Here is a 12,049-nt window from a genome sequence, read left to right as displayed (position 1 = left end):
TTTAAAAGGTGTTTTTTTTTTTAAATTTTTTATTTACTTATGATAGTCACACACACACAGAGAGAGAGAGGCAGAGACATAGGCAGAGGGAGAAGCAGGCTCCATGCACCGGGAGCCTGACGTGGGATTCAATCCCGGGTTTCCAGGATCGCGCCCTGGGCCAAAGGCAGGCGCCAAACCGCTGCGCCACCCAGGGATCCCATGATGCATTTTTATATAATTTTTTATTCACCATAGCTCTGTGTGGTTAGGAATATGCCTGTGTGACTCTCCTAGTTAGAAACTGAGAAACAGAAGTATTGAAACAATTTGGCCAGGTTCACATAGTAACAGACTGTATACAGAGAGCTTTAGCTCTGGCCTCCGAGGACACATACAGTGTTCTTGCCACATATATTCCCCAGTGATACCTGCAAGGTGCTCGTTGAAGTTTTCAGGGAACACACTGTCATTCTAATCTGACTAACTGGAAGACTGACCTTTTCTGTAAAAAAAAAAAAAAAAAAAATCATGTGAATTCATTGTTAATATTGCCAAAAATGTGTTATTATTGAGCATGTGTGTGTTTGAGAAAGAGAGAGACACACACATCCCCACTGCTTTGTATATAAAATGCGTTTGCCTGTAATGAGCACATAAAAGTGCATCTTAGCAGTCGACAAGTCAGTGCTTGCTTTCTGGACCTCTGATGTAAATGCCACTGTGTCCCTTCATCTAGACCACTGCCATCCGCTCCTAATGCATCATCCCTTTCCCAGGATTAGCAGCATCCTCTCTCATCTCCTCGCCCATCCTTGCCTCCCCTGCAGGCTGTTCCCACACAGAAACCAGATCAACATCTCTTCTCCATCAGAATACCCTAGAAGCTTTCCTTCCACTCAAAGAAAAGGACCCAAAGTCCTACATAGAGCCATGCCATGACCTGCCCCCACCATGGCAGGCTGTTCCCACACAGAAACCAGATCAACATCTCTTCTCCATCAGAATACCCTAGAAGCTTTCCTTCCACTCAAAGAAAAGGACCCAAAGTCCTACATAGAGCCATGCCATGACCTGCCCCCACCATGGCCCCTGCCTCGGTTCCTTTGCTTTTGTTCTCACGCCTCCTTATGGTCCCACCATATTCCCACCATGTACACTCTCCCCATCTTTTCCACTTGGAAAATTGCTCTGCAGGTCTCTGCTCAAGTCATCCAGCAAAACAGGCTTTCCTGGCTTGCCTTATATCATATTGCAGCCTATCACCACTACTCTACAATCAACTTGATTTTCATCTGGCTTCATTATAGTATGTGGGTGCCACCAGATTACAGACCCATGTGATTATGTTCTGCTTATTAGACTGTCTGCTCCCTGATAGCAATAACTGTGCATATTCTCAGCAGCCTGTTGTATCTGCAATGCCTGGGGAAGTGCCCAGGACTTGGTAGATGCTCAGTAGATTGATTGAGTAAGGAAGTTAATGCATCAACTTACTTAATTAATTAATATCTGATGCTATGATTGCCCTTAGGGGTGCAGAGGTTCAGAATGCATTCTGTGACCATATGGAGTTTAGTTTTCTAAGGGAGAGAAAAAAGAAACCACTGATTACAGCAGACCTAGAAGAGGAGTAAACTGGAGGTAGTGGCAGAGGACCGTACTGAGGCCACTCCTGCCTTGAGAAAACAGTTCTGACATCATCTACAGCCCTCTTGATCAGACATAATTACTCTTTTTTCCAAGATTTCCTAGTACATGACCCTTGCTTCTGCTACAGATTGTGTCATGATGGGTCATAATTAATGGATAATGTGCCTTTTCTCTCTGATAGATTGAATTTTCAAAAACTGTGACTGTCTTAGATACTCTTATATCTTTAGTGTGTGATGGTGTGATGTGTAGGAAATACTCGATATGTCATCCATGAATGAACGGATGAATGAATGGGATCCAAGAACATAAGGACCCCTTTGGCTAATGAGAAGTCTGTTATTTGAGGCCCAGGTCATAGAGTATAAAGACTCAGAAATGGTGGAAGCAGAAGGAAAATGAAATGAGAGGATTAAAATGATAAGGCAGAGGGAAACACTTATTAACTCTCTGTTCACTGCAGATATGTTGCATTTTCATACCATTAGGCATGGGCTGCGAGCCTCAGATAAAGGGATGGTGGAGCTCGAGTGCATGCGAGAAAGCCCGGGGATGGCCAAGAGACCCCAGGCTCAGCGCCGAGTCTCCTCCTTCCTGGTGTGCCTGAGTAAATAAAAGCAAATGAAAAATTGTGAGTTGCCAGAGAAACAAAATTACAGGGTTTCAACATGCCTTAGGTACTGAAAAAGGCAATTTCGCCATCTGAAATGTCAAGTGTGAGCATCTCTACTATTGGCCCCACTTATGGGGCACCCAGTGTTATGAAGCCTGATGTGTTATCAGCATTGAAGCTCTAATTATAGATGCTTAGATCAACGCCTTTGGGAAAAAGGCAGCGCATGTTTGTGTGGGCCATCGAGAAAAAGCTGTGGAATTTGGTGAGCTTTCCAGACTTTTGTTTATTTAACTCAATTATCCTTCATTGGGTTCCTGATTTGAAGTGTAGATTTTGGTACATTTCTCTTAGAAGTGCCAGGAGAACTTTGATATTGGAGATTAGCAATTTTCATCCTGTGCAGGTAGATATCTGAAAAGCAGGTTTTAGTATATTTTGTAATATAAAATCTTTAATTTTATCTTCTTTTAAAATTTTCAACAAATACCTCTGGATTGGCTTGTTTGCCTACCCTTCAGCAAATAATTTATGTATCAAACAGATAGCAGGTGCTAAGTCTTATGATGGATGGAAGGGAAGTAATGACAGCAGGTGACAGTATCTGCACCCCAGGAGGGCAATATAGATGAACACTCAGATTGAAATCTGTGGAAGAAGTATGATATTTGTGGATTTGGCAACAGAATCACATAGGTTTTGCTAAACTACTGCCTAGGGTTTTATATTATGATATCTAATAAATGAGCTCTCGAGAAGGAGCTCCTGAGGGTGGCCAAACCCTCTCGAATGAAACATGAAATGCAAATGCTTTTAGTCTTGTCCTGTGACAGCAGCAGACCACAGTGAAGCTTAAGTGGAATATGTTAGAAGTAGGAACTGCTCTTTCTTTGACCTGGCAAATTCTTGTTTAACATAAAGACAGGCCTTTTCCCAGTGGAGACCCATGTAGGTGTCAGAAGTATTGAACTACTGCAGATATGCAAATACGTTCACGACATAGTGGTAAATATCACATGCAGGTTAGAGAATGATATATAAAGTACAGACAGGTAGATGAGATGAGAGAGAAGAGGGGGCATCTTTTTCAAAAGCGGAGAAAATCTTGGAAGCCTAGACAAATTTTTAACAATGACTCAGGTTGGGGAAAGGAGACAAAGTCCTTGTTTTTACATGTCTGCTTCTTTTTTAAAAGTTATTTATTTATTTATCCATGAGAAGACACAGAGAAAGATTGGGGTAGAGACACAGGCAGAGGGAGAAGGAGGCTCCATGCAGGAAGCCTAATGTGGGACTCAATCTTGGACCCAAGGATCACTCCCTGAGCCAAAGGCAGACGCTGAGCCACCCAGGGGTCCCTACATGTATGTTTCATATAATAAAAGAAATTAATAAAAAGTAGTGATGAGTGCATTTTTATTAGAGGCTTAAATTCTGTTTTGATCACTTTCTGCTCTTACAAGAAAGTCTGGTGTCTGAATTGGCTGCTCATTGGGCTTCACTGTACACATCTTTCAAGTTTCAGGCACTGGAGGAAGTGGAGAAAATTAGCAAATTAATGCAGTTGCAGCTGTTCCACATCTTAGTATCTTTCAGAGGGAGTCAGAATATTAGGACTGTGGAGGAAATGTTTAAAGAAAGATTTTATTTTATTTTATTTTATTTTATTTTATTTTATTTTATTTTATTTTATTTTATTTATTTATTATTTATTTATTTATTTATTTATTTATTTATTTATTTATTTTTAGAAAGATTTTATTTTAAAACTGGTCTAGATGTTAAAGAGTAAAAATGGGGCAGCCCGGGTGGCTCAGCGGTTTAGCACCACCTTCAGTCCAGGTCGAGATCCTAGAGACCTGGGATCGAGTCCCATGTCGGGCTTCCTGCATGAAGCCTGCTTCTCTCTCTTCCTGCGTCTCTGCCTCTCTCTCTCTCTCTGTGTCTCTCATGAATAAATAAATAAAATCTTAAAAAAAAAATAAAAATAAAAAAATAAAGAACAAAAATGGTCAATAGATGTGTGGAAGTTGTCCAGAGTAGTGGTGGGTGACCATGTAACTCCACCCTCCTTTGCTCTTGAAAGCAAAGGGAAAAAGCTGTGAGTGTAAGTGTTGGTGAGAAAATGAATCATAACAGAAGAAAATATGCCCTTTCCAGGGGCCTTTCCTGGAAGTTTCTTGGGTGATGAGGAATGGGGGACATCCATACAGGATGGTGCAACAGGAAGCAGAGAGATAATTGAAGGAACAAGATGGACACAAAAGGATAATGTCAATGAGTAGGAGATCCCAACCATTGTTATGTCTGAGGATGATGCTGGAAAGTGTAGGAAAACCAGAAGCAGAGTTTCCATGGATTGGAAATAGTGACTCCTTTAGATTTTTCCAAGGATGTGATTAGGGCTCAAATTTCTGGCTGGACTTTACTTTTTAAAATCCAACGTCTCTTTGGTCTTTGGAAATCATGGCATCCATAACTGTAAGGCCCAAATCCAGAATTTTGGTCATGAATACAGTACCCATCTGAATCTGGAATGAAAGTGATAACCTTGTTCTGCATGATGGTTATATATATATATATATATTTTTTTTTTTGGATTGCCTGTGCTCATGACTTGGGGAGTGAGAAGGCAACAAAAGTGTAAATTCTGGCACTCAGAATGCCACCCGGAACTGAGGGGAGTGAATTTTCAACTTTTGAGTAAATAATAACACAAGACTAGTCATTCAACAGCAAATTCTAAAAAATTCCCTAGCAAAGATACCAGTGAGATTTGTGTTTTGTGTTCTTTTTATCTCTGCGACAGTAGAGCACTATTGAAATCAGAATCCTTCACGACAGGGTAAAGGCAGAAAGGCAAAAATTTTTTTACAGATGTCTTTGAACTGGGAGCCCTTCTGAGAAAAATCCTAGTCGGCCAGCATTTAGAGCACTGGTACAGAGCCTTTCCTACGGGAACCTGGAAGTTGCACCAACAAAGGTTTTCCCTGAGGTTGCAGTCTGAAATTCACCCTCTCAGAAAGTCTTTCCATGCCAAATGACAAATAATTCCCCAAAGAGCTATTTTCATTCCTCCTCCAGATTGTTCATGCTGTTTCCCACTTTGGGATGCTCCTCAGAGATCACTTCTCTTTTGACTGCATTGCCTTCTTGAATTTGGCTATTAACTGGGGACAATATATAGACCATATTACCAACTCTCTGGCTTGGCACAGTCTTGGGTACGTGGTAGGTCTTCAATGTATAGTTAATGGATTATGAATGTCTCAGTCCCTATGTCCCCCACCAAATCCTTCAAGACTTGTGCTGAGAGTGTCCCATACTGTAGTGTCCAATTCTCTTCAGGCTATGGGTACCCTCCACTGTTAATCTAGAATGTTCTGAACACCCCCAATTTCATTCAACTGGATTGTCATTTTCCCCAGAGCAGTTACTATGTCATTGAACATTACATGTACATTGCCAAGCACTGTGCCTGGAATAGACTGTTGCCTATTAAAATCTTGGTGATTCAAAGTGAGGCAAACCAATGTTGTAGCTGAAGAAGCAGAGCCTATATTCACTTAAAAGGATAAAAGATTTTTTTTTAGGATAAAAGTTTTATTAGGATTTTAAAATTCCTGGATGTGCATCAGTGGTACATCTGAATCTCTTTAGTAATAGCCTGTTTTATAATTAGGTTTTGGTTGAATCGGCTGGAAGATATGTATGTTTGGAATGCAGGTGGAAAACAGTAACTATGATCCAGCTCAGAGGGTTCTGGTGAGGTACTCTGGAGAGTTAATCAGTATGGCAAGGTAATCTGTAGTACAATGATTTGCCAGGGAGAAGAAACGCCATCTTCTCTGATTTATAATGGGATTATGTCTGGATGAGCCACGTAAGTTGAATTAAAAATGCATTTGCTACTGCACACTGTAGCATAGCCTACCCTACCTTCAATGTGCTCAGAATACTGACATTAGCCTACAGTTGGGCAAAATCATTGAGCACAAACCCGATTTTCTAATCAAGTGTTGAATATCTCATGTAATTTTATTGAATTCTCTACTGAAAGTGACACCACAGAAGGGTCGCATGGATGCAGAGTGATTGTCAGTGTATGAGTTGTCTTCGCTCACGACGACATGGCTGCCTGGGAGCTGCGGCTGCTGCCCAGCATCGTGAAAGGGGCTTGAACTGCATGTCGCCAGCCCCGGACATGATCCAAATTCAGAATGCTTTCACACCTTCGTAACGTCAAAAACTCATAAGTCGAGCCATTGTAAGTCTGAGACCATCTGTACATGAAAAGCGAAAATGAGAAGTATGTTCAAGATGACTTTATAATGAGCACGCGCCTTCAGTGTGAGATGATGGCAGAGAAGTAGAAGTGATTTTGTACAGATCTAGGCACTGGCTGAAAGGAGTGGCCAGTGGGATTGATGTTCAGTACAAGGGGCCATATGGAAGTTCTAGAGAGATTTCAAAAATTTTAAAAATTGAAACAAATTCAAATTCATGTTCCTACTGATACAGATCTGTGTGTGTGTGTGTGTGTGTGTGTGTGTGTGTGTCTGTCTGTCTTATCTTCTCTGTTTCTGGGTGTAAAAAAGTTTTTGAACTACTGAGAACCCATAAATACAGGTCAAGAAAAATGGACAATGATTAATACAAATTGATTGTATAAGGCATATTGCTTCCCCTTCCCTCACAGCTTCCAGAGAGTTCAGAGATAATTTCTGTTTGTTTAATAGTAGAACTGTGCTTAGCATCTGATATCCACCCAATAACTGATATATAGATCAAATTAGATGTCCTGGTAACACTTTGCTAGTCTCTTCTACCCTAGTGATTTTGAAATCAACATAGAGGAATAAAAAGGGAAGTGTGCCCTGAAAATGTATAGACATCGGGAAAACTAATGTGAAGAGGTCTGACCCATGTTTCAAAAAGAAAACCAAAAACTTGCAAAAGATAAAGTTCATGTATGAACCAGGGAATTTACTGTGTGAATTCAGTGTTCATATAAAGCTTTTGGTTTTCTGAGTGATAATTTCAAAATTATTCAGGACATGCTCGTTAGACAACCAGAACTAAAATACAGGGGCACCTGGGTGACTGAGTAGGTTAAGTGTCTGCCTTTGGCTCAGGTCATGATCCCAGGGTCCTGGGCTCCCTGCTCAGTGGGAAGTCTGCTTCTCCCTCTCCGTCTGCCCCTCCCCGTACTCCTGCTCTCTCTTGCTATCTTTCTCTCTCAAATAAATAAATAAAAATCTAAGAAAAAAGGAACTAAAATACATAAAATATCCTTTATGACAAGATGTAGGGAAAAGACAGGACATTTTAAATTTAAGATTGTCTGTATTTGTTATTTGGTTTCTATGGTTTTTAGGGTCTTTTCAGCTGAATTAGTAACACATACTGTGTTTGGGTTTGTGCACTGAGGCACGTTACCTTTGTTTTTGTTTTTTGTTTGTTTTTTTTCAAGAATGTTTTTTTAATAATAAATTTATTTTTTATTGGTGTTAAATTTGCCAACATACAGAATAACACCCAGTGCTCATCCCATCAAGTGCCCCCCTCAGCGCCCATCACCCATTCACCCCGACCCACCGCCCTCCTCCCCTTCCACCACCCCTAGTTCGTTTCCCAGAGTTAGGAGTCTTTATGTTCTGTCTCCTTTTCTGATATTTCCTACCCATTTCTTCTTCCTTCCCTTCTATTCCCTTTCACTATTATTGTGAAAATGTCAATGTTACCCAGGGCAATTTACACGTTTAATGCAATCCCTATCAAAATACCATAGACTTTCTTCAGAGAGTTAGAACAAATTATTTTAAGATTTGTGTGGAATCAGAAAAGACCCCGAATAGCCAGGGGAATTTTAAAAAAGAAAACCATAGCTGGGGGCATCACAATGCCAGATTTCAGGTTGTACTACAAAGCTGTGGTCATCAAGACAGTGTGGTACTGGCACAAAAACAGACACACAGATCAATGGAACAGAATAGAGAACCCAGAAGTGGACCCTGAAATGTACGGTCATCTAATATTCGATAAAGGAGGAAAGACTATCCATTGGAAGAAAGACAGTCTCTTCAATAAATGGTGCTGGGAAAATTGGACATCCACATGCAGAAGAATGAAACTGGACCACTCTCTTTCACCATACACAAAGATAAACTCAAAATGGGTGAGAGATCTGAGACAAGATCTAAGACAAGAGTCCATCAAAATCATAGAAGAGAACACAGGCAACACCCTCTTTGAACTCGGCCACAGTAACTTCTTGCAAGATACATCCACAAAGGCAAAAGAAACAAAAGCAAAAATGAACTATTGGGACTTCATCAAGATAAGAAGCTTTTGCACAGCAAAGGATACAGTCGACAAAACTAAAAGACAACCTACAGAATGGGAGAAGATATTTGCAAATGACATATCAGATAAAGGGCTAGTTTCCAAAATCTATAAAGAACTTATTAAACTCAACACCAAAGAAACAAACAATCCAATCATGAAATGGGCAAAAGACATGAACAGAAATCTCACAGATGAGGCACGTTACCTTTGTTTAGAAACAATTCCAGTGAAAGAATGCACTCCCTGAGAAGGTGTGGACGGCCGAGTTAGTGCGAAGAGTGTCCTTGTCACTAATCCTTGGCAACTCAACAAACAATCTTGGAGGAAGGCACTATCTGTGGTGTTGCTCTCTAAGCATGCTTTAGGAGGCAGAATGCAATGTTTTGATAATGGACTGGGATATTGGGATTTAGTACTTTAGCTGTCTTGGTGGCAGCAAGCCCAAGGGGAGCGGTAATTAAAGTAAAATGTAGTGGAGGTTTCTGGAGTCCTGGAGGGAAGACACTTTACACTTTCAGAGAAAGTGAGTAACCACTGTTGCTGATGCACTTGGACTGTGGGGATGACTGTGATTGTAGTCTCTAACTTTGATAAAAGAGGAGAGTGACCCTTTCGGGAGAAGAAGGGTAGTATGCAAGGATAGAATGATTCTTAGAAAGAAGCAGAGTAAGGAGTGGGTGGTGACTCTAAAAGAATCAGTAAGTAAGAATCAGTAATCAGGAGCCTGGCTGGCTCAGTTGATGGAGCACGGGACACTTGATCTTGCAGTCATGAGTTCAAGCCCTACATTGACTGTAAAGCTTACTTAAAAAAAATAATAATAATTTCAGAAAATGGCCAAGCTTTTTCAGGGCCCAATGGGAGAAGAATTGTGTCTAGCATGGAGAAGGCTGCAGGAGAGCCTGTGTTTCCAGAGAGATAGATTTAGGTTCTGTAGACATTTCTAGGTGAGGAGAATTTCTTCGAAATGGACTAGGTTCCAGAGGTTCACTAGAAGGAAATGCAGTGTGTGGACTTGAGGGCCCTGGGAACAGGGCAGGTTAAGAGGCTCAATAATTCATGGTGGGCTTCATGGGCACGTGGTCCACATGGTCACTCTGGCTTTGTGCTCTGCAGAGCCCATGCTTGGTTTCATGCTCTGCTGTCACCATCTTAAAATTCTTAGTCATTTTTAAAAAAGATGTATTTATCAGAGAGAGAGAGAGAGAGAGAGACCATAGAGGAAGGACAGAGGGAGAATCTTAAGCATACTGTGCACTCAGCACAGAGCCTGACATGGGGATTGATCTCATGACCCTAAGATCATGGCTTGAGCTAAAATCAGGAGTTGGATGCTTAACCAACTGAGCCAGATGTCCCAACATTCTTAATCATTTTAAAATTTTTTAATATTTTTTAATTTTTAAAAAAATATTTATTTATTTATGAGAGAGAGAGGCAGAGAAACAGGCAGAGGGAGAAGCAGGCTCCCTGCAGGGAGCCTGATGTGGGACTCGATCCCAGAACCACAGGACCATGACCCAAGCCAAAGGTAGACACTCAACTGCTGAGCCACCCAGGCGTCCCCCTAGTCATTTTTTAAAAATATTTTATTTATTTATTCGTGAGAGACACACACACACACACACAGAGGCAGGGACATAGGTAGAGGGAGTAGGAGGCTTCCCCATGGCGGGAACCTGATGCAGGACTCGATCCCAAGACCCCGGGATCATGCCCTGAGCTGAAGGCAGATGCTCAACCGCTGAGCTACCCAGGGCCCCTCTTTGTCATGTTTGAATAAGAGGCTCCACTTTTTCATTTTGCACTGGGCCCCACAGATTATGTAGCTTGTCCTGACTGGACCATAGAAGCAGAGGAAGGTGATGGGGGGAGCCAGGAGCCTTGGCCCCAGGAGGCCAGGGGAGACAACTGGTAGAGTCAGAGCTTTCTGAAGGGGACTTAGTGGTGGTTCAACCACCTTCTTGGTGCTCTGAACTGTTGCCAGAAGTTGGTTGAAATGATGAAGAACAACCTGAATCAGGAGGAAGATTTGCTAGCTGGAAGAACATTCTTTCTAGTGAGAATGAGGTTTACTATCTAACAATAATGTTGTAAGAACATTGTAACAGGAATGTTTAACCATCATAATCTTTTCAGACAAGTGTGATTAGAAGGTATTTATTGCTGTCAAATTATTATTCATGATCCTCTGAAATGTGAATCTCAAAATTACATTACTTGAGAGAAGCTCATATCATTTTCCACACTGTATCTAATTAACTCTTTTGGTAAAAGACACCAAAAAGCCAAACTGTAGGTATCTTTGAATTGTAAATGTGGATTCCTGAGGTGCAGGTTGAGAGTATCTTGACAGGTCACATCACTGTTGATTTTGCAGTGAGTTATCAAAAAGATAAAGAGAGCAGAATAGGAATTGCCTGCACGTGAATTGCCTGAAAGAAATTGGATCCAGGCCCCAATTCTAAAACCTATTTATTGATCCTTTATACTCTGATCCTCATCTTATTAGTCATTTTACCCAAACCTGCAGCTACTGTGGATGGGGCCATGGGTCATAGTGTCCTCATTACTGTTACACATGATGCACTACATCACATATGCAAAGATCTTAGTTCAAAACTGAAACTAATCCCTCAGAGTTCATGTGTGCCATTGCCCTGGTGCTTCGTGTATCCCAAACCTGATGCCTGTGTATATCTTCCTTCATGTGGTACCTGCACGGTGATTTTGCACTGCACTGACTGTACGTGCTTAAGACTGCCAGGTACTGAAGGAAGATAGGAATGTTCTTTCATGACTGTATTATGATTGTGAACCACAACTCATAGGTCTGTTTTTTTTTTTTTCTTTTTTTCATGAAATGTCAGTTCAAATATACTTTTTAAAGATTTTATTTATTTATTCATGAGAGACACACAGAGAGAAGCAGAGATATAGGCAGAGGGAGAAGCAGGCTCCTCACAGGGAGCCCAATGTGGGACTTAATCCCAGGACCCCGGGATCACGCCCTGAGCCACAAGCAGACCTTCAACTGCTGAGCCACCCAGACGTCCCTATCAGTTCAAATCTTGTCCCTAATTTTAAAAATTGGACTCTCTTCTAATTACTAATTTTAGTGCAAATTAAAGAATAAGAAAAATATAAATCAATCCATGTAGTCCCCATTTCCAGTGCTATCAGTCTGTTGGGTTATTATCTGGAGATTGCCCATGGCTCATCAATGCTCTGGTCACTTAAACTCATTTTGTGCTCTGTCTCACTTTGTGTAATCCACATTACTGTCTTCAGGTTCACCAGTCTTGTCTTCTGTGACATCCAGTCCATTGTTGATCCCATCTGTTGGTACGTTTTTTATCTCAGCCATGGTAGTTCTCATCTCCAGGCATTAAATTTGAGTCTTTTGGCTGTCTTCCATGTCTCTGCTTACCATGTTCAACAGTTTCCCAGTTTTTT

At 41.1% G+C, this 12,049-nt stretch overlaps 1 protein-coding gene across 1 annotated transcript in view; it reads left to right on the top strand.

Annotated features, from left to right (window-relative positions):
• The window catches only part of MYO16 (myosin XVI), a 451,497-nt gene that overhangs the window by 47,940 nt on the left and 391,508 nt on the right, over nt 1-12,049 (top strand). The window lies entirely within an intron of this gene.

This window comes from Vulpes lagopus, chromosome 16 (genome assembly GCF_018345385.1).
Source record: "Vulpes lagopus strain Blue_001 chromosome 16, ASM1834538v1, whole genome shotgun sequence".
NCBI classification, from domain to species: domain Eukaryota; kingdom Metazoa; phylum Chordata; class Mammalia; order Carnivora; family Canidae; genus Vulpes; species Vulpes lagopus.
Note: the sequence above shows the minus strand (reverse complement) of the source record. Positions and strands in the feature narration are given on the sequence as shown.